Genomic DNA, 13536 nt, shown 5'->3' on the forward strand with positions numbered 1-13536 from the left:
AGGATGTGTTCAGTGCATCTCAAAGCTACTTTGTCCCGGTTCAGCAGGTTCGAGTCCTCGACATTCAAGGACAAAAACACAAAGGAAGCGGGCATTTAAGAGTGTGGTGTCTGAGAGACACTCATGTCGTGAGGAAACTGCAGCTTTAAAGACAAAAGAGAAACACAGAGGTCTCATAAATCACTTTTTTAAAAATGCTGCACTCACACCCACTTTCAACAACAATGAAAACCACTTCCTTCAAGGAAACCACATGCACCAATAACAAGCTAAGAGTCGAATGTTTGTCTCGTCTGCCAGACCGTCCACAGAGGGTGGAGCAAGGCACCGACACTGGCAGGGTTTGAGGTTTGATACCTCGAAGTGTTGGGCGTTTTTTTTTTTAAGGGGCATAAATTATCTTTGCTAAAAAAATAAATTAAAAAAACCCAACAGATGTTCATGTTTACAGGAAGTTTTGATTATCTTCCTTTAATTACTGAAGTGTCCTAAAAGAGAGCATCAGTGGTTTGGTTTTGTATGGTTTTGCCTTTTATCTACAAATGGCAAGTCGAGAACTGTGCTTTACTACAATATTGAGGTACTTTTATTTATTATTTTCTGCTACTTTATACTTCTACGCACTGCAATATAATAGGTATATTAGGTACAAATATTGTACTTTTTTTCTCCTCTACGTTTGTCTGGCAGCTTTACTTTAAAGACTTTAAAGACTTTATTAAAAATAAAACAGGATCAATTTATAAAACATATAAAGTGTGCTATATGTTATCCAACTATCCTGAAACTAGTCTATATTGACAACGTTTCATTTCAAGGATTGCTCCGGTGCCGCCGGAAATTCCGCTGGATGTCCTTTTTGGCCGGATGTTAGCTTCCTCTTTCTTTGTGTTGGAATTCTAACCTCTGGTGGATTTCTGAGGACTATGGTTAACTGCTCCTCAGATCTCTGCAGGGTAAATCCAGACAGCTAGCTAGACTATCTGTCCAATCTGAGTTTTCTGTCAGTGTTACAGTAATTGGGTTTAAGGATTGTCAATCTACAATCCCACTGAACATTAGTCAGGAAGCGGCAAAAAAACAGCCAACATTAACCATGAAAACATGCAGGCCAGCACCTTGACATTTACTAAAAGTAAGCTCATCTTAACATGACATTATCAGTTGGCTAACTTTGGTGTTTATAGGTGGTAAAACTAAGTGCCGAACAGTGGCAGAAGAAGAACTCTTTGTGTAGAAATACTCTGTAAGTGCATGTCCTGCATTCAAAATAGGTAAAAGGCAAATACCTCAAAAGTGTACTTAAGTGCAGTCTTTAGGTAAATGTACTTACCGGTGCAGAATTATTCTATGCAGACAACAATCTAAACCTTCCTGTAGATGTTTGCTAAAGAAATGTTATTAATAGTAACGTTAATTTTTATTTTAGAATTTAATTTATACTCTTTATTGATCCCCAATGGGGAAATTACAATTTGACGTTTGTGTGGTGAAATACTGAACCCATGAATAGTTTTATGCACGTTTATTTTCATATTGTAGTAAAAATGAACAGAAACCAGTACATTGCTCAAGAAAAAAAACTGTAAGAACGGAGTCTGTTTCTGCAGAGAGGCTGCAGGAAGCACAAGGTCGGACTCCCAGTTTAAAAACAGCAACTTGCTTTAATAATTCACAAAGGTGTCCTTTGAAAAAACAACAGGTTGTCTGAGCTTTTAAAGAGTCATTACTCAGCTGATGTGAACGACTACCGTCCGCTGTAGCCGAGCAGGCCTGTAATCGTTGGTGCGTGGAGACCTGAGGATGTGACTGATTGGATGTTATTAAGACCAACGTGCGTCAACGGACATGTAGCGAGTTTATTACAGTCAAACTCCCTCTTTCTCAACCCTACACTTTCTCCTCAGAGGGCAGCTCATGAACCAGAGGAACCAGGTGGCAATTTAGACCTCTCAAGTTTTAAATGCTTAAATGCGTCACACACACACACACACACACACACACACACACACACACACTGTGCAATAATGAGAGGGTTTACGTTTTTATTTTAACATAAGGAGAAAAAACACAAACACTTGAAATGATTATTATTTAAATGTAGATTTTCTTTTCACCAATCAACGCTTGTGGTTCTGGGATTGGCTTTTTGGATTTTTATTTATTTATTATTATTATATTTTACAAATAATTCTGTAGTTGCCTTAACAGAGGACAGACATTGATTGACATCGTTTCCATTATTTGGTCCCAGATGACGTCACAATAACTTTAAACATGCTCGATGTAAATGCACAGTAAAGATAATACAGCAATTTTAAAAGGAGTTTTAAAAGTTATACTAAAACTCTCTGCTAACTTTTTTTTTTGAGGTTTGTTCAAATTCAACTTCAGATTCACCAAACTCTTAACTGCACAAACCTGTCATAAATTGCTCGTTTCAGCCTGATAAATGTCACCTGTTCATGAGTTTTAATCATTAGTATAATCAACGCTCCTAAAATCACCATATAAGGAAACCTGTTCAGCTCCATGTGTGGGCCAGTTTCATTCATAAAAATTAGAGTTAGAATTAAATTATTATTTATAAAGATTAATTATAAATTTAATTATAAAGAATTAAAAATTATTAGAATTAGAGTTAAAGAAGATTTTCCCTCTGCCGAACTTCAAGTTTAGCAGTGTCAGACAGTAAACCGGCAACCCATGATGCTGATGCTGATGCTGATCTGGTGAAAAGAATATAAATGTTGCATTAAGTTTGTTTGTAGTTGTTTAGTTATATGTTTTATTCTAATAATTTCTGAAATATATTCAAACTCCAAACTCATTCAGGTTAATATTATGATTTCAGGCAGTAGTTGAAGAATCACTCAGATCTTTTTCCTAAAGTAAAAGTAGAAAAGTATTGTCAACAAAATATACTTGAAGCTATAGTGCGTAGTTTCTGCCTCCCCCATAAGTAATGATAACAAAACTGTCGCCGCATCCACATGTTACAAGCCTTCCGTGATCGTGTACATTTTTCTTAAGTATAAAGAAACTATCAAGTAAGTGTCAAATAAATCAAATGCAATGGAGTTAAAAGTCCAATATTTCCCTCTGGAGTCCAAGTATAAAGAAGCATAAAATGGAAATATGACAAGTAAAGTACAAGTATATCAGTATTGTACTTAAGTACAGTACTTGAGTAAATGTATTTAGTTACTTTCCACCACTGGTTTCAGATCATATAAGTGTTCATAGTGTCCATGACTCATACGACATAAATTTAGTTTGTAGCTAGTAGGAGAAAATTGGTGAATGCCACAAATTAAAATATTCGTATCTGCCACTTAAAAGAACAAGTCTGTTCGTACGAGTGCTTTTGCACGAGGCCGAGACTGTCCTCCTCTGAGAAAATGTCCACATAAGTCTTTTGTTCAAGCAGCAATTACGACTCATGTTTACGTCTATAGGGGCGGCGCCCTCCAGTGGCTGTAGTAGTTATGATGGAAGCAAAGCAGGAAGTAATGTGACGATGTATAAGAGCGTAAGTTCAGCGTCAAGAGGCAGATTTTCACCCAGGAGACCGAGGGTTCAAGTCCCGTTTGAAAATAAAAGTAAACACACGTTTTTTTTGTACTTTACGAAACGTCACATTCTGAGTCACGTGTGTAACCGGGTTAGGGTTAAGTGAAGTAATGCAACAAATGTACTGATTTTAACTAGAGATGGTCCGATACCACTTTTTGCTTCCCAATATTGATTCCGATACCTGAACTTGTGTATCGGCCGATACCGAGTACTGCTCCGATACCAGTGTGTCATATATTTTATTATGTTTTAACAGCTGTATACTACTATCCCTGTATGGATGGGATATGATTTCTATCTTTGCTGTACGGCCTGGTTCAGGTTCAACTGTTTGTGAAACATGAACAAACACAAACAATGAACGCCATAGAACTTTTTTTTTATTGTTCAGTTTGACAGTCAGTCATAACGGAAAAAGAATATAAATAAAATACTTTAAAGTAGATTTTCTTCGGGGCTTAATTACTGTACATGGTATCGGATCGGTGCATAAACTCTTTCTGATACCGATACCAGCATTTTAGGCGGTAGCAGAGGCTTTTCCGATACTGGTATCGATTTTGGAATATTTCCTACTTTTAACCCAAACAACAATCTTCTTTTTCTAAACTTAACCAAGTAGTTTTTGTGCCAAAAGATAACCTAACTGTTAATGACGTGTTTAAAAACGCGACCGTTACGTTCTCTGGTTTAGATATGAGGACGGAAAACGCTCCTGTGGGTCGTATTTCCTGGCCCACATTTATGAAACACTCCTGTGGGTCGTGTAGGAACAAACAATCTATATATCGTTTGAAAGACTTGTAGACGAGGAGAGAAGATAAATAAAAGAGCAAATTAGAATCAGTTCATTAATAAAAAAATCTAGTTTTCCAAAATAAAATCATTTTGTTTTGATAACTGGTGCAAATGATTCTGTAATTGTCTTAATTACCTCCACCATGCGCCCCAGGGTGTTCAAACATCCATGTCTCAGTGAGTATCAGAGTAGTTGCGAGATCTCCAGGCAGACAGTGGTTTTGGCAGTGCTGCGTTCAGGTGCTATGTTGCGTGAAGGGTTCTCACAGTCTGACCTAAAATCCTTCACTTCCAACACGGACTCCTGTAGACCGTAAAACCGACTGAGGCACCAAACACACAGACGATCCAGATAACTCTGTTTCACACAAACACACATACAGTCTACATTACTTTTTTTCAGATTTTCTGTTTCTGCAAATAACTGACAGAATTACTAAAAATGCATTTTTTATTCATAAATCCAGTGGTGGAAAGTAACTAAGTACATGTACTGCAGCTTAAAGTGAGTCAGTGAGTGCTATGACTTAAATGCTAAATGTGCCAGCAATATTATTTCTCTTCAAATGCTAACAAATATGTAATCATGAGTAATGAGTAATTTCCCAATTTGGGATTAATGAAGTCTATCTATCTGTCTGTCTGTCCGTCCGTCCATCCGTCCGTCCGTCCGTCTGTCCGTCCATGTCTGTCTATCTAATTAAACAGAACAGACGAGAGAGCTTATTAAGACTAGAAGATAAACCAAAGTCCAATTAACTGAAGACTGTCGTAAACGTTTTTCATTAGTTGCACTGAAAGCTGGGGGCACTTATTGAGAGTTATGAGTGAAATGCCCCTTAAACCCCCTGGGAGTCTCTGTGGGCATGTGAAGCACATGGGAAAAAGTAAGAGAGAATGTGCAGAAAAAAAAAAGAAGAAGAAGAAGAAGAAGGCTGTCATCGCCCGCTATTCATGTTTCATCAGTGAAATACTGCATGTAATTATCAGTCCAGAGCCTCCTGTTTATATTCTCCTCTTTCCTATGTGAATGTGTGTGTGTTTGTTTTCTCAGCCACCACACTCACACACACACACACACACACACACACACACACACACACACACACACACACGCACACCTCTGATCCTCTGCTGAGCTTCAGTGCTTTGTCAAAGGGACTTTTTTGTTAAAAGTGGCATCAACAGATCTTACCATGATCGCCTCATCCCTCTGTCTCCAACAATCATCAACATCCACTTTTTATTTTCCTTCCCACGTTTGACAACAACCTGTGGAAACAGACGAGGCAACATTTTAAAATCTGGAATTGTGGGAGACATTATTCTAATGGATTATCTGAACGGTTTAAGGTTTTTTTTAAGGGGTGACAATCCCTTAAAAGGACATTAAATGTTTCAATCAAATTCCGGGCTTAACCCCAAAGTTCTGTTTATGGATAAATAAGTTATTCTGCTTTTTGTCCACAAGCCAAAACATCAGTATGAGCTCCGTCAGCAGCTTCTGACAGGTTAAAGTTCATTAGTAAGTAACATTAGTTCATGTTAAAATAAACCAAAAAAAAATTCTAGCTCATTTTCCAACACCACTGATGCCAACTTCAATAACTTCATAAGCCAAACATGTCAACAACAACACTTTTTAGTGTCCCCTGGAAACAGTTTACGATGTTTGGTTGACCTTTCTGCATTTTATGTATTATTATGTCATTTTAATTGTGTATTGTGTTTTTAATATGTATAATCCTCTCTTGTGTTTGGTTGTTTGTTTATGTCATTGTAAAGCACTTTGTGATTTTATTAGTTAAAAGAGCTTTATACAAAAGTTTTACTTCTTGCAGCATGTTTCTGTATTTGGTAGTTTTCTATATTTGCAGCACGTTGAGCTCTCGGGGCTACCGTAGGAGAGCTCATAAACAACACGTCGGCCCATCTAAATCTACCATCCGGATGGGAAACTCTTTGGAATCGTGTTTGTTTGAAACAAACAAGTGTAACAGTTACAATTGTTGGATGTAAAGACTTCAAATCAACACTTTGTTTACATGCCCTCAGTAGGTCAAACATGTTGTAGCAGAGTCTCGTGTGTTCAAAGATCCAGGAGATAAGGATTTCCCCGGGAGTCCCGTCCCCTGCAGAGAACCAAACTGACTGTAGCTACATCTACACTACTACGTTTTGGTTTAAACATTTTTTTATCTTTTGCAATGTTTATGCCTCATGTCCAACCTTCTCCGGCGTTCCCAAGCCCCTAAAACGGAGACATTTGGAAACACTGCTGCCCCAGTTTTGGTTTGCTTTGTAGTCCGGACGGGCACAAACGGAGACCTTTGGAAATGACGACGCACGTCAGTCAGTCTTATCGGTTAGGTAGTAACATAACTTTTTAGTAACAGTTCCACCTCGTCATCGGTCCAAGCTAATAAATCCCTTCTTTCTCCAAAGTATTTTCTGTATTTTCAACTTATACATCCATGATTTACAACCGCAGAGTAACGTCAGAAATCTGCTTCCGGTTTATGTGTATGTGAATGGTCATGTGATATGCTTTGTCAGACACGTAGATTAGTTCTGCTACCGGAGATTGTGTTTGTCTCAAAATGCCGCTTAAAAGTGAAAACGTAGCAGTGTAGATGTAGCCTGAGACCGATCCAAGAAGAGCATCCAGTCAACTTCTGCTGAGGAACACTTGACATGTCAACTCATGTTTGAAAGTGAGATGAATCAAATCAAAATCAAATCAATCAATCAATCAATCAAATGAAGAATAGTTCATGTTTGTGTTTATTAGGATAGAAGTACAGCGAGACAGGGGGGAGAGGTCCAGACTGGGGGATTCTTCCACCCCCCCTCGCCGCCCCAGTAGGAGGTTAATTAAAACAAACTGTCAGCGCTGTCCAACACGGAGATGGAGGTGAAACAACTGGAGCCTCCAAGTCTCTCCAACAAAACGTACTTACTTACTTACTTTATTTTTTGTTTCCTTTTTATTTGATGTTTTCTTTTATAATATGTTATTTATTACTTTTACTTACGTGAATATATAATAATTAAAAATCCCAAACTCCCTAGCAGCTAAAATGCTCTGTTAGTCTGTGGGGAACTGCTGTGTTGTGGGATAATTCTCTGTGGGTTTTGTTACGGCTCTTTTCACGTTCCACATTATTGGATCCATTATTATTATACTATACTACTACTACTATAATTTTTTAGCGTTTGCTGCCGACGACAACAATGCCAAATTGTGGAAATGACGACATCGCGATATCTAGGTATGTCAGCCTAAAGCACTGCCAGCGTTTTTAAAGCTTTTAAAGCTAAGCTCTGTATTCACCTTTCAAACGCGCTAGTATTAAACACAAAATCTTTATTATCTTTATCAGTGTAGACGTGGATACATTTTGATAACATCAGACAGATGTTTGTGCCTCTTATCTTGCCGGTGTGTCGATGATTGTTGTGTTTGTACCGGTGATGACAAATCAGCGCTCTTCCCTCTGTTTGTTTGGCTTTCTTTCACTTTCAAACATCACGAGAAAAAGACGAGAAGCAGCTGTTCCGATCAGAGGAGGAGGGCAGGGAAAGTGAGCCTGGGTTGGTTCCAACATGATCGCAAGTTTAAGTTATGAGGATGAATGGCACATTTGCAAACTCTGAAATGCAATCAAATGATTTTTAAATACATTCTCCCTGTAAATCTTTAGCTTAAAGCTACATTGTGTAAGAATTTCTCCCATCTAGCGGTGTAATTGTATATGACAACCAACTGAATATTACTTTCTAGCCCTTCCCATTCCGAGCGCGTTTTAACTCCTACGGTGGCCGAACCCGAAATTAGCTCTTAGTATCTCCATCGTTTACACGCAGCTGTTCTAGCCACTCCAATATTAACTTTGGTCTTGTTGCTTTGCCTGTCGTGTTGTCGTTTTAATTCTCTTTTTTGCTTCCCTGGCGAGTAATCTCCCCCTGGCATTCGTCACGGTGTGGGGGTGCCACTGAGTGTAAAAAGGCAAAATGTAGAGGTATGTCCCTCTTTGGCTAATGTATTTTAAAGATGGAGGCGCAACATGGCATTCAAGCGACTCACTCGTGTGTATTCTGAATGATTCTGAATGTCAGATTCTACGCTTACGAGAATCCTTTGATTAGTTGGTGGAAGTAATTACACATGAATGAGCACATATTTGTGAAAGAACAAAGGGGTTTTTGCTAAGAATCAACTCAAAAAATTACACAATGTAGGTTTAAACATTCATATAACTGATTAGGAATTACATGTTTTAATACAGCTAGTACAGTGCCCGTTCAAAATGTGCCTGTTTGGAATGGGCCAATTGTTTGGCCTATGGTATTGCTGCTCGTAACTTTCTCCAGAACCATTGTACCCCGAAATGACTTACAGAGGGGCTCCAAAGCACTTATAATGCAACCAGCCTACTATTGACTTACAGTGTACTTCTACCTCTGAGGAAGACATTGTACTACTACATCTACCTGCGTTAATTAACCACCAGAACTGGACCAAGTACAGAGACAAATTCACACTCCCAGAGACGGAGTCAGCCGGCTCCGGAACATGAGCGTGTGTTGGTTGAGAGAGAGAGACAGAGAGACAGAGAGACAGACGGGGCAGCAGAAAAGGTGGAAGGCAATGAAAAAAAAAAACTTTTTGTTTAACTACATTTTAGTGTTGTCTTTTTCGTCAACGATATTGCGTGTTGATATCGCCACAGGCAGCATTTAACCCTTGTGTTGTCTTCCCATCGACCATGCAGTTTTTTGTTTTTCTGGGTTTTGGTCGTCTTTTCGACACTTTTATCATTATACACGACGTTTTTGAAGATTTTCCAGATGTTTTTGTCCCTTTTTTCGACGTTTTTGATGCTGATTTGGTTCGCGGGGGTATTTTACCGATGGTAGTCCGCTTTCTTTGTGTTGGCATTCTAAACTCCGGTGGATTTATGAGGACTATGGTTAACTGCTGCTCCTCAGATCTCTGCAGGGTAAATCCAGACAGCTAGCTAGACTATCTGTCCTATCTGAGTTTTCTGTTGGACGAATAAAACTACTTTTGATCGTACACGTTCCACCAAAACAGGTTCCTTCCTGAGGCTATTTTGCAGCGGCACCGTGGCTCCGTCTGGCGCTTAGCACCGCCCAAGACGACTGTGATTGATTTAAAGAAATGCCATTAAACCAGAGCACGTTTTTCTCCCATCCCGGAATGCTGGGTGGACTAGCCAGACCCTCCTCTGCAGCGCTGTGAAGGAAGGTCTGGCAATGCGAGACTATGCCGAAGGTAATATTATTAGTGTTACAAGAGCGGCGAAGTTCCTTTAGGCTTTTTTGTGGCAGCAACAGACAGTCAGAGCTGGTGTGCGGGAAGACACAATACCAGAGTATCCTTGATTGATAGATAGTTAATGAGGAAATATTTTTACTGAAGGTAAAAGTAAAGTCACAAAATGATCATACTGATTAATGAATTATTTGGTTCCGGATTGGTCCTTGGAAACTACTGCATATTTTCTGTACCTTGTCGTAAAATGTTACCATAAACAATGATCTTTAAAGTGTTAAAGAAGTTAGGCTACATATTGTTGGTTTCAGACACATTTTATCAGGCATCAAGGGGATGTTGGCCCACAGAGAAGCAGGGAAGAATTTGACTAAAGTTCAAACACCAAAAGAAGTAACTGTTGGTGGTTTATTGCTAAGGCCATATGGTCAAAATTAAATGATTTAATAATAATGTATAACAATAACAATAACTTATTTCACTAGTAAATTGCTGTTGAATGAGAAAAACAACCACCAGATAGGAAAAAGGCATTTAACAACAACTTTGAATGCACCACGAGGCTGTAGGCACTGTCTGTGTTTTTCCGACAACGGCAGCTGCACATTGTCACATCCCGGTGTTGAATCCTCTACAGTAAAATACAGTCAGACTTTACACCGTTTAGCGTTAGCTGTCAGCATTGTAACCGTGTTTAATCCAGCTACTAGCTAGCGGTAGGCTAACGTTAGCTGCTGTTGAGTATAGTGTTAACTAGCATCACGTGCAGCGATGTTTCTGTTGCCTATAACGTCTGTTTCAGAGCATCAGAGAGAAGTGCAGGCATATCAGTGGCACCGAAATGAGGCGCCGAAATCTGCGTTGCTATTCGGTCCGGTAGATACAGGTCGTGAAGGCCCCTGTGCCGTATTAGCACCGGATTTCGGTACTCAACCCTATTCAGGAAGAAGATTTTTATAAGTAAATGTTCCAATTAATGATCCAGGCAGCACATTCTCGTCTCCCTCCTCCATTTTACAGTCGAATGGTGGCTAGAACAGCTCTGGGTCAAACGTCAATATGGAATGGATTAATCTGCGTTATTTTTTTTAACGTTATTTTGACAGCCCTAGTTGGTGTCTTTGGTACATACTGTTTGTTCAGTTGTCTCAAACAGAGGAACTTTTGACCAACCAGACAGCTACTTGTTTAGTGAGATAACTGACATAATGTATTTGTCTGTATTTACATAAGATCCCTTCAGGCTAAAAGTAGAAATAATCCAGTAACCCTGGAGAAGATGGTCACTACTGTGACTCAGGGAAAAAAGCAGTTTTCAGCGCTGATGAATTTGGAATATCTTTGCCGTCTGTTGCATTACATAATCATCAACTGCAATAAATAAATAGGGAAAATCGAAATGTACTTAGTTACATTCCACCACTTGTCTATTGTCAATCAATCACTGAGATGAAACATGTCGTCCATCACAACTCTGTCTCTTCTCTTATCTCAGGAATTCTCTCCTTTCATCAGTTAAAGTCTCTCTCAGCAGCTTTGTAAAAAGGCCTTTAAAGGAAACTCTTATAACTCTCATACAATAGGAACTTTTTGGGAGGACTTGTCGTGGTAAGACATTAAGCCACTTTGTGAATACAGCCCCAGATATTAAGACTAGAGTTCAGACCTGGGGCTCCTTTAGAGACTGTCTTCACCTAAAATGGCCTCATAAACCATTTTTTCAATTAGCAAAGTATAAAAAACACAGGACTTTCACCCAGGAGACCAGGGTTCGTGTCCGGTGTGATAATAAAGTGCTTCGCTAACTTCAATGGGGATTAAATGATTTAATCACGCGGCTCTTCTAGACTTTCCAAATGTCGACTCAAAAACAAGTCATTTCGCGGGGGTTGTGACACTAAAAAAAACTTATCGACTGATTTACAGATGTCTCTTAGTATTTTTGGGCCAGAGGGCATCACTTGGTGTTGCAATTCCACTGTTTGGCCGCTATGTTCAATTGGCTTGAAAGCCTGGCGCACTTTCTGGGGGCCAGATTTTAACCCAAACCTGAATCTTTTTCTAAACTTAACTAAGTAATTTTGGTGCTTTGACATAACCAAACTGTGACTACATGTTTAAAACTGCTATGTTTTACTGTAGATATGAAAACGAAAAATGCTCCTGTGGGTCATATTAGAGGGTAGGAATAAACGACCTATATCGTCATATGGTTCGGAGCACTGGTTGCTATTATATGACCCAGATGACTGAGACAGACATAAAAATGTGAGCAACAATGTGCAGCACTAGCTATATTATGTTATTTGATAAGTAACTGATAATATTGTGATGACAAAAGCACAAACCCTCTCCATGTCCTCCCTCTATAAAGACTTGTGTGCAATAAACTCCAAAAACTGGAAGTGCAATAACAGTATAGATATAGTGCCACCTCATCGTGTTTTTTTTTATCTTGATTGTTATATTTTACTATTTAAATGTTCTTTTTTGTTGTTATTTTATATTTTACTATTTAAATTGTATATTCCTGTTTGTCTGTGATTTAACTGTCATATTGAGAGCTGCTAAACTGTGTTACGTTGTTGAAAACAATGACAATAAAGATCTATTCTATAAACATAGGCGGAAATCGCAGGGGGGTGGGGGGGTCAGGACCCACCCCATCTAAGCATTGTCCCCACCCCCCCAAAAAAAATCATTAAAACTATGCTGTGTATTGTAATGATGTTGTATTGCAATGTAATGACATATACCTAAAATAATTATCTAAGTGGTGTAACAATACAAATGCAAAAAAATGTGTTTAAAGTTTAAAAACATTTTTCTTTGGTTTTATTTCAGTTAGCCTAATAGCTGGTTTGATTTGCATTGAGAGATGATTTTATGGAAAGTACCCCATGCCAATCTCTAGGTATGGTGAAGGGTATGTGATGATGTGGGGCTATTTTAATTCCAAAGGCCAAGGGAACTTTATCAGGATGCATAGTATCCTGGATCCATGAAATAACTGGCCTTTAAAAATAAAAATCTGCCTGCCTCTATGGGAATTTAACATAGGGGTGTACTTACTTATGCCCCCTGTATATTAAGGAAGAACATTTATTTATTTACGATACATTATTCATTCACAAAGAAAGTTGGTGTCCTTAAAGATGATTTTTTTATTCCTCTTTTTAGTCAACTTTAGCATGGGTGTCCTAATTTCTTCACATGACTGTAACTACTGGAGTTCTACAACCAACATTACACATACCCTATACAAGTACAATTGTGTATGTATTATGTGTGTTCCCTTCAATAATTGCTCTTGAGAAATGTTATATTTATTGTACTAAATACTAAATACTAATACCAACTGTTAAAATAATAAATAGAAATAGAAGAAATATAAATAGAAGAACACACCGGCTGTGAATAAGATCAACATCCAAACATGTGACTCTAGTTCATACAGTATTTCTGAGCCGTGAGCTGCAGGCACCTGTCTGTCTCCGAGCTGTGGCGAGCACCGTGGGGGGGTGAGACAGTCTGGCGAGAGCCCCGGTGACCGGGAGGCACCAACGCCCGACCACACAGCTACGGGTCAGTCTACACAGAGACAGACGGGGAGACAACCACCGGGGTCTCCTCCAGAAGACGTTAATGATGCAGAGACAAAGAAACAGGGCAGAGACCAACATACCGGCTGCTGGTAGAGGCTCCAGTGGTGTCCACAAAAAGTAGATGAGCGATATCATTAAATATAGTTATAAGCAGTTATAGGGCTGCACAATATATAGTTGTTTTTTTTTATCGCCATCGCAATATCAACTTGCGCAATAATACACATCGCAAAAGGCTTCAACATATCGCAATAGACA

The sequence above is a fragment of the Sander lucioperca genome, chromosome 13 (genome assembly GCF_008315115.2).
Source record: "Sander lucioperca isolate FBNREF2018 chromosome 13, SLUC_FBN_1.2, whole genome shotgun sequence".
Taxonomy (NCBI): Eukaryota; Metazoa; Chordata; class Actinopteri; order Perciformes; family Percidae; genus Sander; species Sander lucioperca.